We start from the raw sequence: 18,827 nt of genomic DNA on the forward strand, positions 1-18,827 counted from the left end.
AATGTGTCTGTTAAATCAAGGTCTGAAAAATCAAGGGTTTACTGCAATGGTTAAACAAGAGCAGTGTTAGAAGAGCCAGTTTTAATTCTGGCCCTGCCATTTATTAGCTGTGTGAACTGGGAAAATTGATCCAACTCCTTTAGGGCTTAGAGAACATCCTTCATTATCACACGTTAGAGTACTTTTAATCTCTCAGGCCTCCCTATATTTGTCATTGTCATCATCATCATCACAGATCACATGTATTAAGTGTGCTCTCACCTTACTTTTCCCCATATTTGTAATTGCCATGCTATTCCTTTCATTTCTTGGATTAAGACATTAACACAATGTACTGCTACTACCAGCAATCACTTATTGTACCCTTACTACATGCCAAGTGCTTTGAGTGCATTGTCCCATTTGATCTTGACAACTACTGCATGAGATAAATACTAGTGTCATCTATAATTTATAGCCAGAAACAACGCACCTAGAGCTCAATCCTGCTGACCTCACTTCTTGGGACCTCACAAGAGCATTCGTGAAAATGGCATGGAACTAACAAGGTTTGGAACTATCTACCAACTTGTGCTACTGAGAATCCTGATTGCTGAAGGAATTGTTTCCTCTGTCCCATCGTCCTTTTCCACAGGGTAATGCAATGAGCTCTGGGACTGCTTCACGGGGAGGAGAGGAGAGTGGAAAAACAGTAAGACCAAGCCACTCACCTGAAAAGAACAAGGGAGACTAGTGCCAAGGAATCAGATTCTTATTTTATTGCAAAGTCCCGCCACTCATTTTGCTTCCTAGCAACCTTGAGTGGCATTGAGTAAAAGATGCTACCAAGGACACATATTTGGAGTGATAGTAATTTCCTAGTACACGACATAATTTTCTCAAAATTTTTCCCTCTGATCTCAAACTTAACACATTTCATTGGGAAAACCATATCCAATGCACACACATAGCTGAGCTGTTTTGTATGTGAGAGTCTAGATGTTGATTCCATTTAAACGATTTTCTTCCCGTGCCTATCTAGGCACCATTGCCCCACTTTTAAAGAGCCGGAGTCCAAGAGGAGAGAGACCCAGAGCATCCCAGAGGGCAGCTGCACCAATGCACTCCCCTCCAGCTTTCCACCCATCTCCCCTCCCCCTTTGTCTGATCGCTTACCATTGGTCATTACCATGACAACCGGCAGCTGCCAAGACGGGCAGCCTCTACCGCAGCAGGGGTGGGGCTGTGGGGGAGGGGGCGGGAGAGGAGGAGCCAGAAGAGGTGTCTGCTGCAAGTTCCTGGCTGCTTCCGAGCTCACCCCATCCTCCGAGAGGGAGGAGGCCCCAGTGGGGATGCTGGTGCTGCTGCCGCTGCCGCCCGGACTGCTGGTATTCTAGTGGGGCTGGAAGGGTGGTTCCTGTTCGCACCATCGCCAGCCAGAGACTGAGGGTGGAAAAAAGAAAAGAAAAGAAAAGAAAAATCCCAGCAGCCGCTGCTGATGTTGGGTTCGGAGGCTGCATCCGACTGGGTCGCAAGGAAAATGGATTCAGTTTGCACCTCTCCCTCCTTTCAACAGCTTCTCAAGGTCTCAGCGTGGTGAGTAAGACCCAGTGGGGCTGTCTTCCTGGCTTAGTTTGTTCCCAAATGCCCTCTGTGTACATCTGTGGCCTGCCCTGGAACAATGACTCCCCCTTGGAGTGGGAGAAGAGGTGGAGACAGAGATGGGGATGGAGATAGAGGAAGGTTGCCAGGAAGAGGGAAGTAAGAAGGCATCCGCGCCCGGTTAAAAAAAAAAAAAAGAGAGAGAGAGAGAGAGAAATGGTGTTCTGATTTTTCCTTACCTGGCTTAGAATGCAGAGTGAACCACTTGGTTCCTTTCCTTCCAAGCTTAGCAACAGAATCAGGGGGTGGAAAAAGAGCTCACAAGAAATGGGTGTTATTGAAAGGAATCATTTCATTTGCAGCTTCCACATACAGGGCTGGGCCTTGCTCAAAACCACATTCGGTGCCTCAGAAGCTTCTCTGTCTAATTCTAAGGTGATTTTGCCTTGGAAAGGTGGCCCCAGAATTGAGTGTTCTGTTCCGTATTCTTCATGTGCTCTTGCTGAGAAACCATTTGCTGGGTACAGTTTCATTTTTAGTACATACATTTCATCATGACTATACAAATGTAGATTCGGTGGATATGCATAACACATATACACATTACTTCGCATTGAGAGGGCATGTGTGAAACCTATTTATCTGCAAAGCATTCTTTGCAATTGTTTTTTATGGGTTATCAATGCCCTTGCATGCTTGGAGGTAATTGGATATTTTTGTAAGTATGCTTCTGGTTTGTAACATTATTCGTGGACTTCATCTGGATCAATGTGAGATTTATTCTTGTGATTGCCCATCAGTTTTGTTGTGACCAATTAGGACAGATGCCTGTCATTTAATATGTATTGTAGCACTGGATGTGAATTCATAGCCTGCCTCTTGTCTTTATTTTTAATGAGGTTTGTGAGGGGTGATCCGAGAACCCTGACTTGACAATGATGGGAAAGGGAGGCGGCTTAGGATATTATTTTGTGTACATCGCTTTGCCAGATGATTGTGGAAACAAATCAGTTTTCCTGGAATTCTATCCCATCCCTTTCATGTGTGTGCCTTGTGTCCCAGAAAGCACAGGGCAAGCTGGATGGTGAAATGCACTCATTTTATTTAATAGTGATGCTATTTGCTGCTCATTCCTTCAGTATCCAGGCACCATTTTAGAGTTCTCTCCAATGTATCCCGGATTCACTTACTTAGACGGTTGAGCAGGAAAGTGAGATTGATTTTTGAAAAATCTAGGTATTTCCTAAGTATCCTAGTCATTTCCAAATGAATCTGCTCATACAATGAAATGAAATGAGAGAGCAAAGCTTAGCAAAAGAACGTGTGGCTTGTAACCTAAAAGGGGGGTGGGGGGTATGGTAGTTTACAAATGCTTTCTGGGATCTGCTTGACTTTTTATCATGTCAAGGCTTCAGGGCAGCGCAGGAGACTAAAGATGTCTAAGATGAGTAGGGTACAGGCCTCCATTACCACCCAGGATAATGGATCTCACTGAATGAAAGCCAGAAAAATCCTTGCAGGTAAAAGTGTGTTAGTAGTATTGCATTCATCACATGGACTAGTTTCAGCCCATCGATCTGGTCTCTAACAATATCATTGTCAGTGCAAGCATTTCCTACAGTGTAAAATATCAGTATGCTTGGTTTTAATCTTTCATTTTATTTTACCCATCACTCTCTTTCATTTAAAAATTTTTATATGTATTTGAATCAGATTTATAGCTTAATTTCTTCGAGAATAAAGGTCCTATTTGGTTTATATATGGGAAGACTCTTACAGCAACTTAATGGAGAGAATGCATTTAATATGCTTATGACATTCATATATTATATAGATGCATGACTCTGTAAAATCTTGCTACCGTATGTCTAATTGTAACAACTATATAAAGTCAAGCAAGGAAATATCCCTGGGCTTGTATGTCATATCAGAATTTTAACACACTGCATCCTGAATTTCTTCATGGTAACTTTTGACCTCCAAAAATGACAATTTCAGATATATCTACTGTAAGCTTTAAAGGATTAAGACATAGTTGACTCTGTTTTATACAATGAAAACGGGTATCTTGGGGCTTTGTTTTCTTTCCTTTGTGTTGACTTTTCATGGGGATATGGTTTTATAGGTGATATTGGTACAATTTGAGCAGAGGCCAATCACTGTAGGCCATGGATATAGAACAGTCCTATGTTTCAGATATGTGGTCGGACCCTGATATGAATACAGGTCTAGATTGTGGTCCCACAATTTGAGATGATTACATAGCCTTTGAGGCGGAGGCACAGAAATGTGAATTATGTATAAAGGACTACAAATTGAACTCTTTAAGAAACAATAAAGAAACTAAGATTATTACATTTAGAGAAACCTGAGAGATGGACAGTTACCTGCTTAAGAGAAGCCGAAGGTTTGCATGTAGGAAGTTGCTTCTTTCCTATTTTGGGGAACCTAAAGAATGGCAAAACTGCCTTGGGAAGAATGGAGATTATAAATACAAAATGTAGAACTTTCTGATGGCAAATTTGAGTGGTCATCTGGGTAACCATCTAGGGCAGTGCCTTCTTTTCTCATCAAAACTTCCGTAAATATGACCTAGGCATGAATTTATTTGAGATGGACTAGATTTTTTCTCAAAAACTTCTCTGACTTTAGAGAGTCAACTGTCCATTTAAGTGTTTCATATCATGTACTTCTAGACCTGTAACAGTAAGATTCCATTTTGTAATGGGCTTTTAAATGACAGAATCTGGTTATTTTTTAAAGAAATCAATTGATCACCTGCAGGGAGAAATTTATATGTCATGTTGTCAGGATGCAGGGAACTGAACAGTGGCCGTTTTGTGAGAGACCTTTCCCAGTAACTCTAAGGAGTGTGATGCCTAATAGCCATATTAAAAATTACTCCCTTCTGCATGGCTAATTTTGAAAAATGAAATGGGTTTCATTGGGGTCTAGATACAAAATAATTCAAAAGCCATCAGGTTGATGTCAGAACAAAACAAACCATATATAAAAACTACATTCAAACCCTGGCTGGTGTGGCTCAGTTGGTTGGGCTTTGTCCTATACACCACAAGGTTGCCTTTGGATTGCTGGTCAGGGCACATACTTGGGTTGTAGGCTCTATCCCTCATGGAGGGAGTACAGTAGGCAGCCAGTCGATGTTAAGCTTTCACATTGCTGTCTCCTCTCTCTCTCTCTCTCTCTCTCTCTCTCTCTCTCTCTCTCTCTCTCTCTCTCTATTAAAAAACAAAAAAGGCACAATTAAGTTATTGTTTAAATGAACCATTTAATAGCTAGTTATCCTTTCCTCAGATACTATCTTGAAAATGCCATTCTGGTTGAGATAGTAAATATTTTGACTGCTATTTAAACTTCGGTAAAACTTGTTTTAATTGGAATAGAACACATTATCTAATTTCTCACTTTGTGATAGGATGTGCCTTGTTTTCTCAAGTGATCCCAAAATATATTTCAGTTTTATGTACATGCTTCAAGTCTCAACCAGGATGAACTAGAAAGAGAGTCAAAACCATCTTCTTCACTTCTCATAGGTCTATCAGAAGGTTAATGCTTGTTTCCCATGGCTGCAGCCTAAAAGGAAACCAAATTTACCATGGAAGTTTAAACATAAATAATTCAACGATAGGTTTTACTGAATAAACTAGATTTATACTTGGCTGTTATTCTGAGAGGTCAGTTAGAACTGAAAATGTGTTTTCAAAGGAGATGAATTAATTAATTGCAAACCTACTATTTGTAGAGCACGTACATGAGAAGCAACATTTGCATATGTTAGCACCTAGAATATTTTGGAGGATTTAAGATGTACACATGTGGAAAGTTAATGACAAAATAATGCACCTTATATTAGTCATTACGTATTTTCTATATATATAAAAGGATAATATGCAAAGTGTCACCTTGGGAGTTCGACCGAGAGTGTGATTGCTCCCTATGACGTGTGCTGACCATCAGGGGGTGGCATGGAATGAAGGAAGGCTCTGGCCTGCAGCTGGAAGGTCGTGATTGGCACTGATTGCTGGCCGGGCCAAGTGACCCTCCCTGTGCATTAATCTCATGCACCAGGCCTCTAGTATTAATATAATCTATTGTAGTTCTCATTCATTTTACATTGTTTTATTTTTAACTTATATTCCCCCCAGTTCTATCACTATAGTATTTTAAGTGGAAACAGTCTCAGTTTGGGTTAGGAAAATGGTCTAACTGCGGCTGGAATCCAAATTGTGCCATATTAGAAAATGTAACAAATTATCTTGCTAATTTGAATTTTTAAATACCAAATATAGTAGATCTGCATTAAATGTGGCTCATCTTTATTTAGATTTTTATTTGAATATTTCAGGTGTCATGATTTGCTCTTTAAACATGTTGAATTGGTTCATAGTCTAAGTGTACCGTTAGGGTATCAGACCAAAAAAATGGTGCACAAAAAATTATTTTGGAAAAACTTTGGGATTCCTGATATTTCAGAAAAACACAAAAGCATTTCTCTAGGGAAAAGTAAGAACTATATTGGACTGCTGTGCACTTATTTTATGACCAAGTACTATTTTTATTTTTAATGAGAGTTTGGAAGGTAACATAATTTTATTCTGTGCTTTGGACCTTGAAAAAACTTAGCCATACCTCCTACCTATATGTCCTAAGCATCTCTCCACCTACATGTTTTTAAAAATAAAAAGGGCATTAAATATAATAATACACAAGTGTACAGAGCTTCAACAACTACCTGATATTTTCCTTGAATAAACACTTTAATACTTTTCTGAAATATCGAAAGTCAAGTAAGTACTTTTCTCCAGAATATTCTAATTTTTGGTGCCTCCCTTTTTTTTGCGAATGCCCTAGCATACACCCTGTGTGACTGGTAATTCAGTGCTGGCCAAAGAGCAAACTGTGCCGTCTGAACTGTCATTCCACATTCATTAGCTTGTGGGGCAAGAGAGATCTGTCTCACTGAGGACATTCTGCTTTAAATCAGTATTCACCAGTACAGTTAAAGTTTGTCTTTGAAAGGCTTTTTTTTTCACATGTAAAGAAATACATGCTCATTTTAAGAGCAAAAAAAGATAATACAGGAATGTTTTAAAAGAAAGTCATCCATAAGTCCTCCATCAAGAAATAATTCCTCTTAGTGTTTTGGAATATTTCCCACTAGATTTCCCCCCCCCTATATGACACTATAAACACACTCAGGCATAGTGTTTCATAAATGGGACCATACTCTAAGCATTGTTTTATAGTTATTTTATTGTGTCAATGAAATATTTCTCTACTAAATTTTTAATCACAGTGCATTTTTCTTGATGATCCAAGATGATTTTCCCCCCACTTGGGCCTCTTTAACACTTTGCTTTAAATACTTCTTATGGTACAGGTAGAGCCTCCTGCTTCTCAGCAGCTGTGAGTCAAGCATTACTTTCAGGAAACACAAGATTTGTTACCCAGGCTTACTACAATCTCTCACAATGGGCATTAAATTAACCTGGGTCATCTCTTGTCTGCTAACAATGAATGACTTTCTAGCCCACGTCAATAAAATCTCTGTTTGAAACACTGGGAATCACAGCAGGTGCATGCATAAACAATAATTAAAAAAAATAACAAATATCTTTCAGATTCATCTAATTTTTTCTCAGTATGATAGTGGCATCCTACAATCTTAACCTCTGTGACCAACTCAACTCCTTTATGAAAAAATATTTAAATGACAAACATTAGCTGTCACATGACTTCTCAGACTAAATGGAAATATATTTTTGGCATATATATATCTCTTAAACCTGTGCATATTTTTATTTGTTCTATATTTTATATTTTTATATTTTATTAAAATATAGTTGGCATACAATATTACATTAGATTCAGGTATAAAATAGTGATTCTATATTTACATCCTTTATGGTGTAACCACAGTAAGTCTATTAATCATCTGTCATGGAATGAAATTATTATGATACTAGAGGCCTGATGCACAAATTAGTGCACAGATGGGGGTCCAGCTAGCCCGCCCCAATCTGGGCCATCGGAGGTGGGGCCAATCAGGGGGGAGGAGCTGCAGGCCTTTGGCTGGCTGGCCATGCCCCCTGGTCAAACCCCTAGTCAAGGGGACAATTTGCATATTAGCCTTTTATTATATAGGATTACTGACTTTATTGCCTGTGCTGTGCATTGCATTCCCATCACTTGTTTATGTTAAAACTGGAAGTTTGTGCCTTGGCTAGTGTGGTTCAGTTTGTTGGGCCTCATCCTGTACACCTAAGGGTTGCTGGTTTGATTCTCAGTCAGGGCACATGCCTAGTTGTGCTCTCACATCCTTGTTTCTCTTTTCTCTCTTCCTCTCTCTAAAATCAATAAGCTATGCTTAAAAAAAAAACAACAACTAGAAGTTTGTACCTATTATTCCCCTCCGTATTTTTCATCCATTCCTCCCACCCCCTCCCGTCTGGCTCTGTATCTATGAATGTGTTTATGTTTTTTTTAAATATGAATATAGTTTTTAAATGTAAGCTCACTCTCATCAGACTCTTCCCCTTTTAAAATATGACTAATTGGATTCTTCTTATATTTTAACTTAGAGCTTTTATATGACTCCTTGTAGAGGTCCATCTATATTAATAAAAGGTTAATCTGCTTAATTAGACTGGGAGTCTTTCCAGATGACCTTCCGAACATACTTCTGGACAAAGCCATGGTGGTGGGGCCATGGCAGAGGCAGTGAAAGGCAATTAGGCAAGGGAGGAGGGCAGTTGGGAGTGATCAGGCCAGCAGGGGGGCAGTTGGGGACAAGTAGGCCAGCATCAGGGGGCAGTTTGGGGCAAGCAGGCCTATGGGGAGGGGCAGTTAAGTGTGATCAGGTCAGTGTGGGGGGCTGTTAAGGGCAATGAAGTCGGCAGGGAGAGGGCAATTGGGGGCGAGCAGGCCGGCAAGGGGGCAGTTTGAGGCAAGAAGGCCGGTGGGGGGGGGGGGCCACTTGGGGACAAGCAGGATGGCATGCAGAGTGGTTAGGGGTGATCAAGCAGGCAGGCAGGTGAGCTTTTAGGAGCCAGCAGTCCTCAATTGCAAGAAGGATGTCCTACTGCCAGTTTAGGGATCAGGCCTAAACCAGCAGTCAGACATCCCCGCAAAGGGTCCCAGATTGGAGAGGTCTGGGCTGAGGGACACGCCCTGCATGAATTTCATGCACTGAGCCATTAGTATGTGTGTGTAATAAATTCACTAATCATAAACAAATCATTTCTTCATTTCTATATCTAAAAATCAAGCTGAAGCAAATTGAAGTAATAACCTCACTCAAAAGATAAATTAAAACAGCATCTTGCTTTAATGAAAGTTTAGAACCAAATATCAAAAGAGTAACTTGGAATAGTGAGGTATCCTTGGCAAATACAGAGGATGTCTTCAAGCCAGTGGGAACAGCCACTTCTATAGGTGCCTCATTTGCTGATCCAGTTTAACTAAAGTCTGAGAAAAATGTCTTTGTTCCCTTTCTTTTTCTGGAATCTATATCGAGATCACTTACTGCGATGCTTGAAATTCTGGAATCCAACTGCAGTTAAAATCTACATAGAAAATCGAATCTAAGTTTAGTTGATACTATTTGGTCAGAAAACAATGCATTGGTATTATTTTCAGGAAGGAAATTTTGCTGAGATCATAGTGAATCTAAAAAAGCCTTGTGAGCATGGGCTTAAGAGGATGATATTTTCATCATGCCTTCTGCTGCAAACTGGAAAATGTGCCCTGGAAAATGCTACCCAATATAAAACAGTGAAAATGTAAACCAAGCAAATGTTTCTCACCCATATTTCTTACCTGGCTCTTTCTTATGCAGCATTTCATGGAAAGAGATACCTCCAAAAATAAGCTAAGCTCTTACTTTATAGTCATTTCAGACTCATATTTAAGTCCCATAAACTATTCATAAGTCAGATATATCTAATTTGAACACACCTTTCAAAACAAAAATTGTTTTTTGAAATGCAAGAATACTGATGGAAACTATTAGAGGTAATCTATACATATATAAAAGCCTAAGTGACCATTATGACCGAATGACCAGAACAACTGGTCAGCCAGTCGTTATGATGCACACTGACCACCAGGGGAAGGATGCTCAGTGCAGGAGATGTCCCCTGGTGGTCAGTGCACTCCTACAGCCAACCTCCCACGGTCCCTCCCGCTGTCCAGCAGGCCCCATCCAGCAGGCCCCAGCTGGAAGGCCCTGTATGGCAGCCAGCCTGGCTCTGATCGGGACTGGGCGAGATGGCCCCAATAGGCCCTGATCACTGGCCAGGCCTAGAAATCCCACCCATCCACAAATTTCATGCACGGGACCTCCAGTACTTTAAATAGCATCATTCTATAAAATTTAGGATATGGTGTCATTTTACCAATAAATTATTAACACGTTAAGCGCCAAGCCTGTTTTGTCTTCCTTTCCATTTAGCCCGCAATATCTGATTTCACCCATATGCTGGCAGCACCAGTGACTGACTGATCTGGATTGAAAGTATAGTGTCAGTCACCAGTGATTAACATGGTGTTTAACATGTTAAAAGAATAACAAGATAATTGACAATATTTTTTATGTAACAATAAACAATCTGGAGAGTTTATACTAAAAATTAACACTGAATTCACATGAAAAGTCATAAAATACTAATTCTTCCAATTGGCACTGACAAGACAAAGAGAAGAACTTAGGAGTCTTGAAGGTATTATAGATCCCATTGCTTTTTTATAATTTTTCTAGATGATTCAGATTATGAAAATGGGTTCTCTTGATCACTAGAGTTTCTCTATCCTCTGCTCTGCTCTAGTTTACCTAAACTCAGAGGAAGGAATTACTCCTATTCCTTTGGATCAGTCTTTGTCCCTGTGTCTCTTAAGGAGAAATTAAAAGGTAGTTAATTAACCATGAAATGAATTTTGAATTTGAGAAAATGTGAATTTTTTTCTGTATTAAGGAAAACATTTGAATTGTGACTTATTTTTATTTTTAAATCACTTCATTCAATAAAAGCATTTTCAAAATTTAGAATTTATAGTAGTTTGAGCCAGGTACCTAAAACATTAAAAATAAACCTTAATATTTAAAAATGAAGTAACAGGAAACTCTTTACTTCTAGTCAATTTTGCTTAAAAAAAACATTTAGGCATCTTGTTCTCTTGCTAGATTGTCTATATTTTAGGCTTCCCAGGGTACAAGGCTACACTATGAAATAAGAGAAAGGAAAATATCAGCCTGCAACATAGAAATCGATTTTTCTACCGCTGTGCGACCTTCAGGTTTTGATCCTTTATAGAGCTCAATCTCTAAATGCGTGCTTAAACATGCCTGAGTCATACTAATGCTCCTATCTGGACAGATTTGACTACACATATTGTCCAATCTCTTCTAACTGTGGTATATGGTTCTATATTTTTCTTCTTTCATTCTAGTTAAGATTTTTGAAATCAAACCTAAATGGTTTAGCCACCATCCCTGAAAGGCAATAAAGAGTCAGGATTAATATTTCTAATCAGTCACTGGTCATTTGCTTACTGAACTTTCACTAACATTTGTATAGATTGAAAACATTAACAGTTTAAATTTATTTTGTATTATCCTCTGGCTTTGAAACATCGATCTTTGGCTGTATAGTCAACTATAATCTAAGCAGAATCGATCGGTTCTCAGCTCAGATGGTGCCATCACTTACCACATTCTTGGTGCCCTTAAATGCTGTTTGACTAATGTAAGGATATTTATGAGTGAGAGTAGCTCATGAAATAGTGGAGAAGTGTTTTGTTCAGAAGACAGTAATTTTGCAAAACAGCACTCTCCCTTGGGTCAATCTGAAAAATTTTTTAGACTTGATGCTGACTCATCTATATTATTTAGAAGAATTGGGGATAACCATAGTTTCAAATTGTCTTTATAATTCAAGTAAACAATTTATTTCCTCTTTGAACCCTTCCTAGTATGGGAATATAATGAGGCCATATGCACAGTAAGTATTGGAAGTCATGTTAGATACATTGATTCCAGTAACAGTCAAGGGACTCTTTCATTACTGTTTTTTCTGCATTTAATACATAAAAAGTATCCCAGAAAGTGAGGAAAAAATATAAATCCAAAGGGAAAATGGTCACTGAGTATTTAATGAGACTATTGATTCTGATTCGCCTGCCTTCACTTTGTTTTTCTTTCTTTGAGTATGGTTATCAGTACTCCAGCCTCTGCAGTAAATAATCTCTCTCTCTCTCTCTCTCTCTCTCTCTCTCTCTCTCTCTCTCTCTCTCTCTCTCTCTCTCAAATGCCACTGAGGCAGAAACCTTTAAAACTGCCAAATATTTTGAACGCTTTATTTTTCTTTAAGTAAAAAGAAAGCCTTGGGCTACATTAGCTATAATAAGGGCCCTTCCAGCTTCCAGCTATAAAGATGTTTATGACACTGTGACTGACACATTTACTGACAGTTCTGTGTCATAATAAATGCTTCCCAAAGAAATAAAATAAGCAATGAAAGTACTTGTATGCATGCATATTAGCATAACCAATGGGCACAGACACTGGGGCTGTGGGGGCTTACCCCAGGTAGGAATGGCTGGGGCGGGTGTCAATCAGGGAAAAGGAGACATATGTAAAACTTTAGACAATTAAAAAAGAAAAGAAAAGAAAGAAGCAAAGTCAGCTTTTTGTCATTTTTTCTCTTTCACTGCATTTAAGTTTGTGTGTGTATGTGTGTGTGTGTGTGTGTGTGTGTGTGTGAGAGAGAGAGAGAGAGAGAGAGAGAGAGAGAGAGAGAGATAATATTGCCATTTAGTTTAGCAAAAGGTCATTAAATTCAAGCCATACATCAAAAAAGCCATATAATGTGCTATACTGCTGGACTAATTAGTCAGTCCAATACACAAAAGTGTTGAGTTTACTTTTTTTCTTGTCTTCAGTCCAGATACTGGATCCCTAAGTGCTGATGTTCAAGTACCAGGTGAATGATTGATTGGCAGGTTTTCTAACTCATTTAAGGGATTATATCACATTATTTTTTAAGAACTCTTTCCACTCAACATTATGAGTGTATGGTTTTTAGACCCCCAAGGCAGAAGTATTCTCTGCCCTATAAAATATTTGCTCATATACATACAGAGAGTCAATTTCCAGATCTCTTTTTAGAAGCCATGTAGGAAGCCAACTTTCCATATATGTAATATTTTAATCAAGGTTTTAGTGTAGCTCTGCTTGAAAGAAGAAACAATCAATGAAAGGGTACAGGATTTTTATTTTTGGTTCTCTCCCATTTCTCAGGACATCTTTTGCTGTTGTATATCAAGTTAGTAGAAATTCTTGCAAAATCAGGGAATCCCTTGACTTTACAGGTGTTCTTTGCCTATCTCCCCTGTCTTGGTACCAAATTCACATATCCCATCTGCAATTTTTTTATTGGGGTGACCCAGTGTAACATAATGTGAAAGCACAAAACTGGAATTCCAAAATCCTGTATTTATCATGAGTTAAGATAATTATTAACTAGAAATATATGCAGGAAATGAAAACCCTAGGATTTAGATAAACCAAATGGAGACCAGCAAAGTTGTCCTGCTAAGTTTAAGCTGAAGGAAAGTCACCAAAGTGATTGTATCGCCCCCATAAATGGGAAAAGAACCAAGCTTTCTTGATGTTCTATCTACTAATAAATATGAAAATTAATATTGGGGCCATTTATTTTTTGGGGGGAGGGAAATATGACCTATCAGTTTAAGTGCATGGATCTCTTTCTTTTTCTTTTTTTTTTTTTAATATATTTTATTGATTTTGTACAGAGAGGAAGGGAGAGAGATAGAGAGTTAGAAACATTGATGAGAGTTATCAATCAGCTGCCTCTTGCACACCCCCTACTGGGGATATGCCCACAACCAAGGTATATGCCCTTGACCGGAATCAAACCTGGGACCTTTCAGTCCCCAAGCCGACGCTCTACCCATTAAGCCAAACCGGTTTCGGCTGGATCTCTTTCTTAATTTACAAAATGAACTCTGATAAACCATCTTGTCATCTATTAGTAATTATTCAGTATATACTTACAATGTAATCCTTTTTAGTCATTATAGTTATTTTTAATGTGCTTATTATGAACATTAGTTGTCCTTTCCATAAATTATAGATCAGTTGAAGAGTTTCATTTATCACTTTTGCTTAATTTTATTCAATGTCTCTATCATTTGTTTGTGCCTTTGCCACAGCACCCACTTTGACTCCTGACCTCTTCCCATGTCTTTTTTTTCTCAACTTGTTGCTCTATGTTACTTAGCCCAGACACCCAGAATGTATCGATAAGACAAATCTTTGACTGGCAGACTAGTCCAATATACTCAGATTTCCCTTTGCCTGAATTCCTTTCATACTTGTGATCACTACCGCACTGTTTAGTGCATAATTGTTCTCCTTGTTTCAAATATTCTAACTCTGTTTCCACAGCTGCATTGAGAGGTTCTTGAAAAATTTACTATTCTTCTCCTTTTTCTATTCCTGGAAGGAAACCTCTGTTTTATGCGTGAATCCTGTATGTCATGTACTATGATGGGTGGTTTGCATGTTATCTCATTTAAGCCAGATAACTACTCTTGTTAAGTTGGTGTTAGTAGTCTCGTATGTCATGGTGGTAACTAAATTTAAGAGTTTACCTACTTTCCTGAGGCCACACAGCTGGTGAGTGTCAGAGCTATCTGCCTCGCAGTCTTCATTTCACCATATTGGATGGTGGTCGATAATGGGTCGCTTTAATGTGGTAGCTCATTTATAATTTTAAATTATAAATCTACTTTTCCATACTCTTGCTTTGTTGACATAGCTGAGGTAAAATGTAATGGTACCCATGTTTCCCTGAAAATAAGACTTCCTCCGAAAATAAGACCTAGTGCTGGAAAGATAAGACATCTCCTGAAAATAAAACCTAGTGCAACTTTGGGAGAAAAAATTAATATAAGACACTGTCTTGTTTTCAGGGAAACAGGATAGAAACCTTAAATATAATCAAATTTTGGTCTCTTGCTTTTAAATGGCCTTCCTTGTTCCGGCCAAGTTTTTCTTCCTCCCTGGGTGTCTTCCCTATGATACTTTTTCCACAAACCAAGACTGCATTAAACCTCAAAGTGCCCAATTCATTAAACAGCTCCTCTATCCTGAAAACAATGTTAAAGACATAAATACATGGCTAAGCTCTCTCTATTCCCTGTGTAAAAAAAAAAAACAAAAACCATCTTCTCTCTTTCAATTTGAAATTCCCCTCTGCCACCAAATGAAAATATCCCCCAATTGTGGAGACACCAGACTCCAGAGACAAAAAGCAATGCAGAGGAAGCAGTGATTCCAGTCAGCATTCCCTGCAGTGCCTCTAGGATATTCAGAAGCCTGAGGTAACCTGACTCCAGGAGGAGAGAGCAGAATATTTACAGAGAATGCTGAGAAGGAAAAGGCTCCCCTTCAACTGTGTTAGCTTAGCAGGAAGCAGGAGAAAGCCTCAGAGCTGCCCCCAAATTAACCATGTTTATACAATCTTATAGCAGTACTGACACATGGAAAGACTGTAGGTGTTTATTAACTCCATGAAGAATTAAAACTGGGGCTGGTGTACAGTATTAATCATCAGGAGCAGCACATTGTTAAATATAGTGCCCCAGGTATTTTGCTTACATCAGAAACAACGGTATGTTTGTCAGCTCTTTCTTGTTCTATAACTGATAAGAACACCTTGATGTAAATGCTTTTTTGAGAATCTGCTACTTTTAAAAAATTATGTTTATTATTATTTTTAAATATGTTTTATTATTATTTTTAAAAATATATTGATTTTTTACAGAGAGGAAGGAAGAGGGATAGTCAGAAACAACAATGAGAAACATCGACCATCTGTCTCCTACACCCCCCCTACTGGGCATGTGCCCACAACCAAGGTACATGCCCTTGACCGGAATCGTACTTGGGACCTTTTAGTCTGCAGGCTGACGCTCTATCCACTGAGCCAAACCGGTCTTGGCAAATTCTGTTTATTATTAAACAAATATTAAGCAACACTAGAGGAAGGAAGATTTCTTCCTTTGTCCTTGTATAACTCTTCAATTACTCATATTTTCTTCTAGTCTGCCTAACACATACCTGAGGTAATAGTTATAATTGGAATGTATGCCTTTGTGTAGTGCCTCATGCATTGCACAGTAGTCCTTGTACCTGTGGAGGCCAGAGAGGAGTCTGTAGATTTTGAATCCCATTCCCTCTCACTTCTCAAGGTCTTTTCTCCTGCAATTGTCTTCTCTATCTCCTGAATCATCCATTTTTTTTTTTTTCCCTCTCTGAATTCAGTTACTGGCATCAGCATATGCATATGCTCTTCAGTCTCATATCTTCAAAAATTCCTCTTCTGACCTCACATCCCCTTTAATTACTCCCCATTTTCATTCTACCCTTCATAGCAAGACTTGTTGCAAAAGCTGTTTCTCAATGCCGTCCACTCCTACTCACCCCACACTTTCTCCTTAATTCCCTCTAGATGGGCTCCCGTTCCCATCACTCCACTGAGACTGCATTTGTCAAATCCCCAAGAACCTCTGTAATGCAAAATTCTTGCTATTTAATCCTTTCTGTAAAAACCTTGATCTTTTCTTAGTTTGAGCTCTCAGATAAGACTGTTGACCAGTCCCTTTTTACTGTTTTTCCCTTCATCGTTTCTATTACTCTACACTCATTGATTATTTCTTCTGTTTCACTTGCTTCCTCTTTTCCTTTCTTGTGTCTGGTTCCTTTTCTACTTTCCACTTAAAGGATTTGAGTTACCAAGGCTCAGTCTCAGCCTCCTTAAGTTCTCTAGTTACATTTTTTATTAGGGTGACCTGGTCTGACACAGTGACTTTCCTTCATACTTGTGTTATGATAAATGACCCCAATATTAATTTTCATAATTATTAGTAGATAGAACATCAAGAAAACTTGGTTCTTTTCCCATTGATGGGAATGATGCAATCACTTTGGTGACTTTCCTTCAGCATCATTATAGCTTTAAACTTAACAGGACAACTTTGCTGGTCTTCACTTGGCTTATCTAAAGCCCAAGTAATGTCATGCATTCTCATCTACAGAATGACAAATGTCATTTCCAGTCCTGACTTCTGGGAAGTCCAGACTCATACTCAGTCACCTACTTAACATGTGCACTGTTGTATGATCTTTCAACTTCATAGGGACAAAGTAGAACTCTTGGCTTATTTGCAGGTCACACTCAACACAAACTTGTCCTCTAAAAATTTTAAACCAATTTGCAGAACTGCCCCTGAATTCTTTCTTTACTTGATACCCCATATCAAATCTGTTAACAATCCTGTTACTTTTACCTCAGAAAATTCCCTAACTTGATCTACTTTCCTATCTCTATTTCTAGTTAAAGCCGCCATCTTCTCCTGCCTGAACCACCTCAATAATGCTACAGGGACTGTCTGCTTATGTCCCTCTTAGAGTAAATTCTTCTCATGGAAATTAGAGCAATCCTTTTAAACATTAGTCAGATCATAACTTTCACTTCAAAATCATCAATAAAGACAAACTCCTTACATTGACCTTGCATACCACTGTAATGCCATCTTCTCCTCATGCAATCCACTTTCTGTTCCTTTGCTTTTCTATAACTGATTAGATAAAGTTGTAAATTGTGAAATAGTGGAAAATGCTTTCAATGCCCAAGCACTTTTGTGTTCTTGTTATTGGGTTATTGGTCTAGTGGCATTTTAATTGGAGAAATCAAACTAGGGGGAACTGTATTATTTCCTGAATCTTTACTAAGCTGTTCATTACTGCATCTGACTATTGTACCTAAAATAAAATCTGTGATGAAAACCTTTTAATAGATAAATTTATCCTTTAAAGTTAAATCACACAATATAGTTTATGTATGATTTTAAACAAAGTCAGGGCTCGTATTATCACTGTTTCATAGGAAAGGAAACCAGGGTCCAGAATTTACATGATTAGGCTAAGGTTAAGTGACCAAGGCTAGATTCACACTCAGGCATTCTGACTCCCAGAGCTACTGGAATATGATCCTTGACTTAGTTGTCTGTCTCATAAAATCTATAACTTCTCAATGATTTTCTCTAGATTTTCATAAAAATTTAAAGACCAAGTGTACTGCTTTGGATAGAGGAAATAAGAAGATGTCTCCCTAATGCCACATATTACAGCCTCTGCTCTGCTATCACAGTGGAGAGCTAAGGCAAGGACTTCCATTTCTAGGAATCCTCCCCCATACTGCGGGCAGTAATGGAATAAATACTCATGTAGGGTGTTAGAGAGGGATGACCCGCTAGAGAAAAGATCTGTGGATAATTTGTATTCTTTGTCCCAGTGGCTACTTCTATTCCTTTGTCTTTTGGGTCCTTCCTATTTGGTAGTAATATTTTCTGTGAATGGAATGGGTCCTACTGGGTGTAATTACTATACAGAGCATGTCAGCCAACCTTAACCCACCATTCTGCCTGCCCTTTTTTGATTCATGCCTTTTTAATTCACATGGGGCTCTTTTTTTCCACAAAAGCCAGTCTCCTTAATCAAGTAGCATAAATTATAGCATATATGCAAAATTCCACTAGCCTCTTTCTCATGTGAATTAAATTAGCATAGCTTAGGGAAGAAGCCAAGTCCTTATTGAGTGCCTATTATAAATGTGACAGCATCTAGCACAGTTACCTGAACACGGAAAGCACTTAGTTATTCTTTCCTTTTCTCATCTTCCTTTTTTCATCTCCCTACCCTCTGCCCTTCTGATGTTTTGTTCACTGTTGCTCACCTGTGATAACAGATGGCAAAGTCTAGAAACAGCAGTTACCACATAGGAAGGGTAGATCGCTGCCTGTTTATATTGACAAGTCTTATGGGAGGACAAATGTGTACTGCCCTGCATTTCTTCAGTGACTAGATGACTGGGTGCCTGTCCACCCTCCTTTCCTCCTCTCAGCCCCTGTTCTCTGGTTGCCTGTCCCCAGTTCCATTGAGTGGGGAAGCGGTCCCACAAGCAACTGTCGTAAGGAGATTTATTAGGTCTTATTTGTAAAGCTTTTTGAGTCCTCAAACAAAAAGACATATAAATACAGCATATCATGCTAGACAAGTTTTTTGTTTAATGTTTTATAACCATGAGAACTTTTCATGTTCCCTATCCTTATTGGCCTTTACTGACGAATTATTTCTCCTG

The 18,827-nt window shown here is 38.7% G+C and overlaps 1 protein-coding gene across 4 annotated transcripts in view; it reads left to right on the top strand.

The window, feature by feature from the left end:
* The first annotated feature begins 1,221 nt into the window (after positions 1–1,221).
* JAKMIP2 (janus kinase and microtubule interacting protein 2) overlaps positions 1,222–18,827 on the top strand; it is a 133,380-nt gene continuing 115,774 nt past the window's right edge. For 2 of the 4 annotated variants that reach the window (XM_036424373.2, XM_036424374.2), the window contains exon 1: positions 1,231–1,575. The gene's annotated coding sequence lies outside the window, so the exon portion shown is untranslated. Of the gene's footprint in view, positions 1,576–18,827 lie in introns of all 4 variants that reach the window. The other 2 variants (XM_036424375.2, XM_036424372.2) reach the window with 2 other exon arrangements.

This window comes from Pipistrellus kuhlii, unplaced genomic scaffold, assembly GCF_014108245.1.
Source record: "Pipistrellus kuhlii isolate mPipKuh1 unplaced genomic scaffold, mPipKuh1.p scaffold_m20_p_8, whole genome shotgun sequence".
Lineage (NCBI taxonomy): Eukaryota > Metazoa > Chordata > Mammalia > Chiroptera > Vespertilionidae > Pipistrellus > Pipistrellus kuhlii.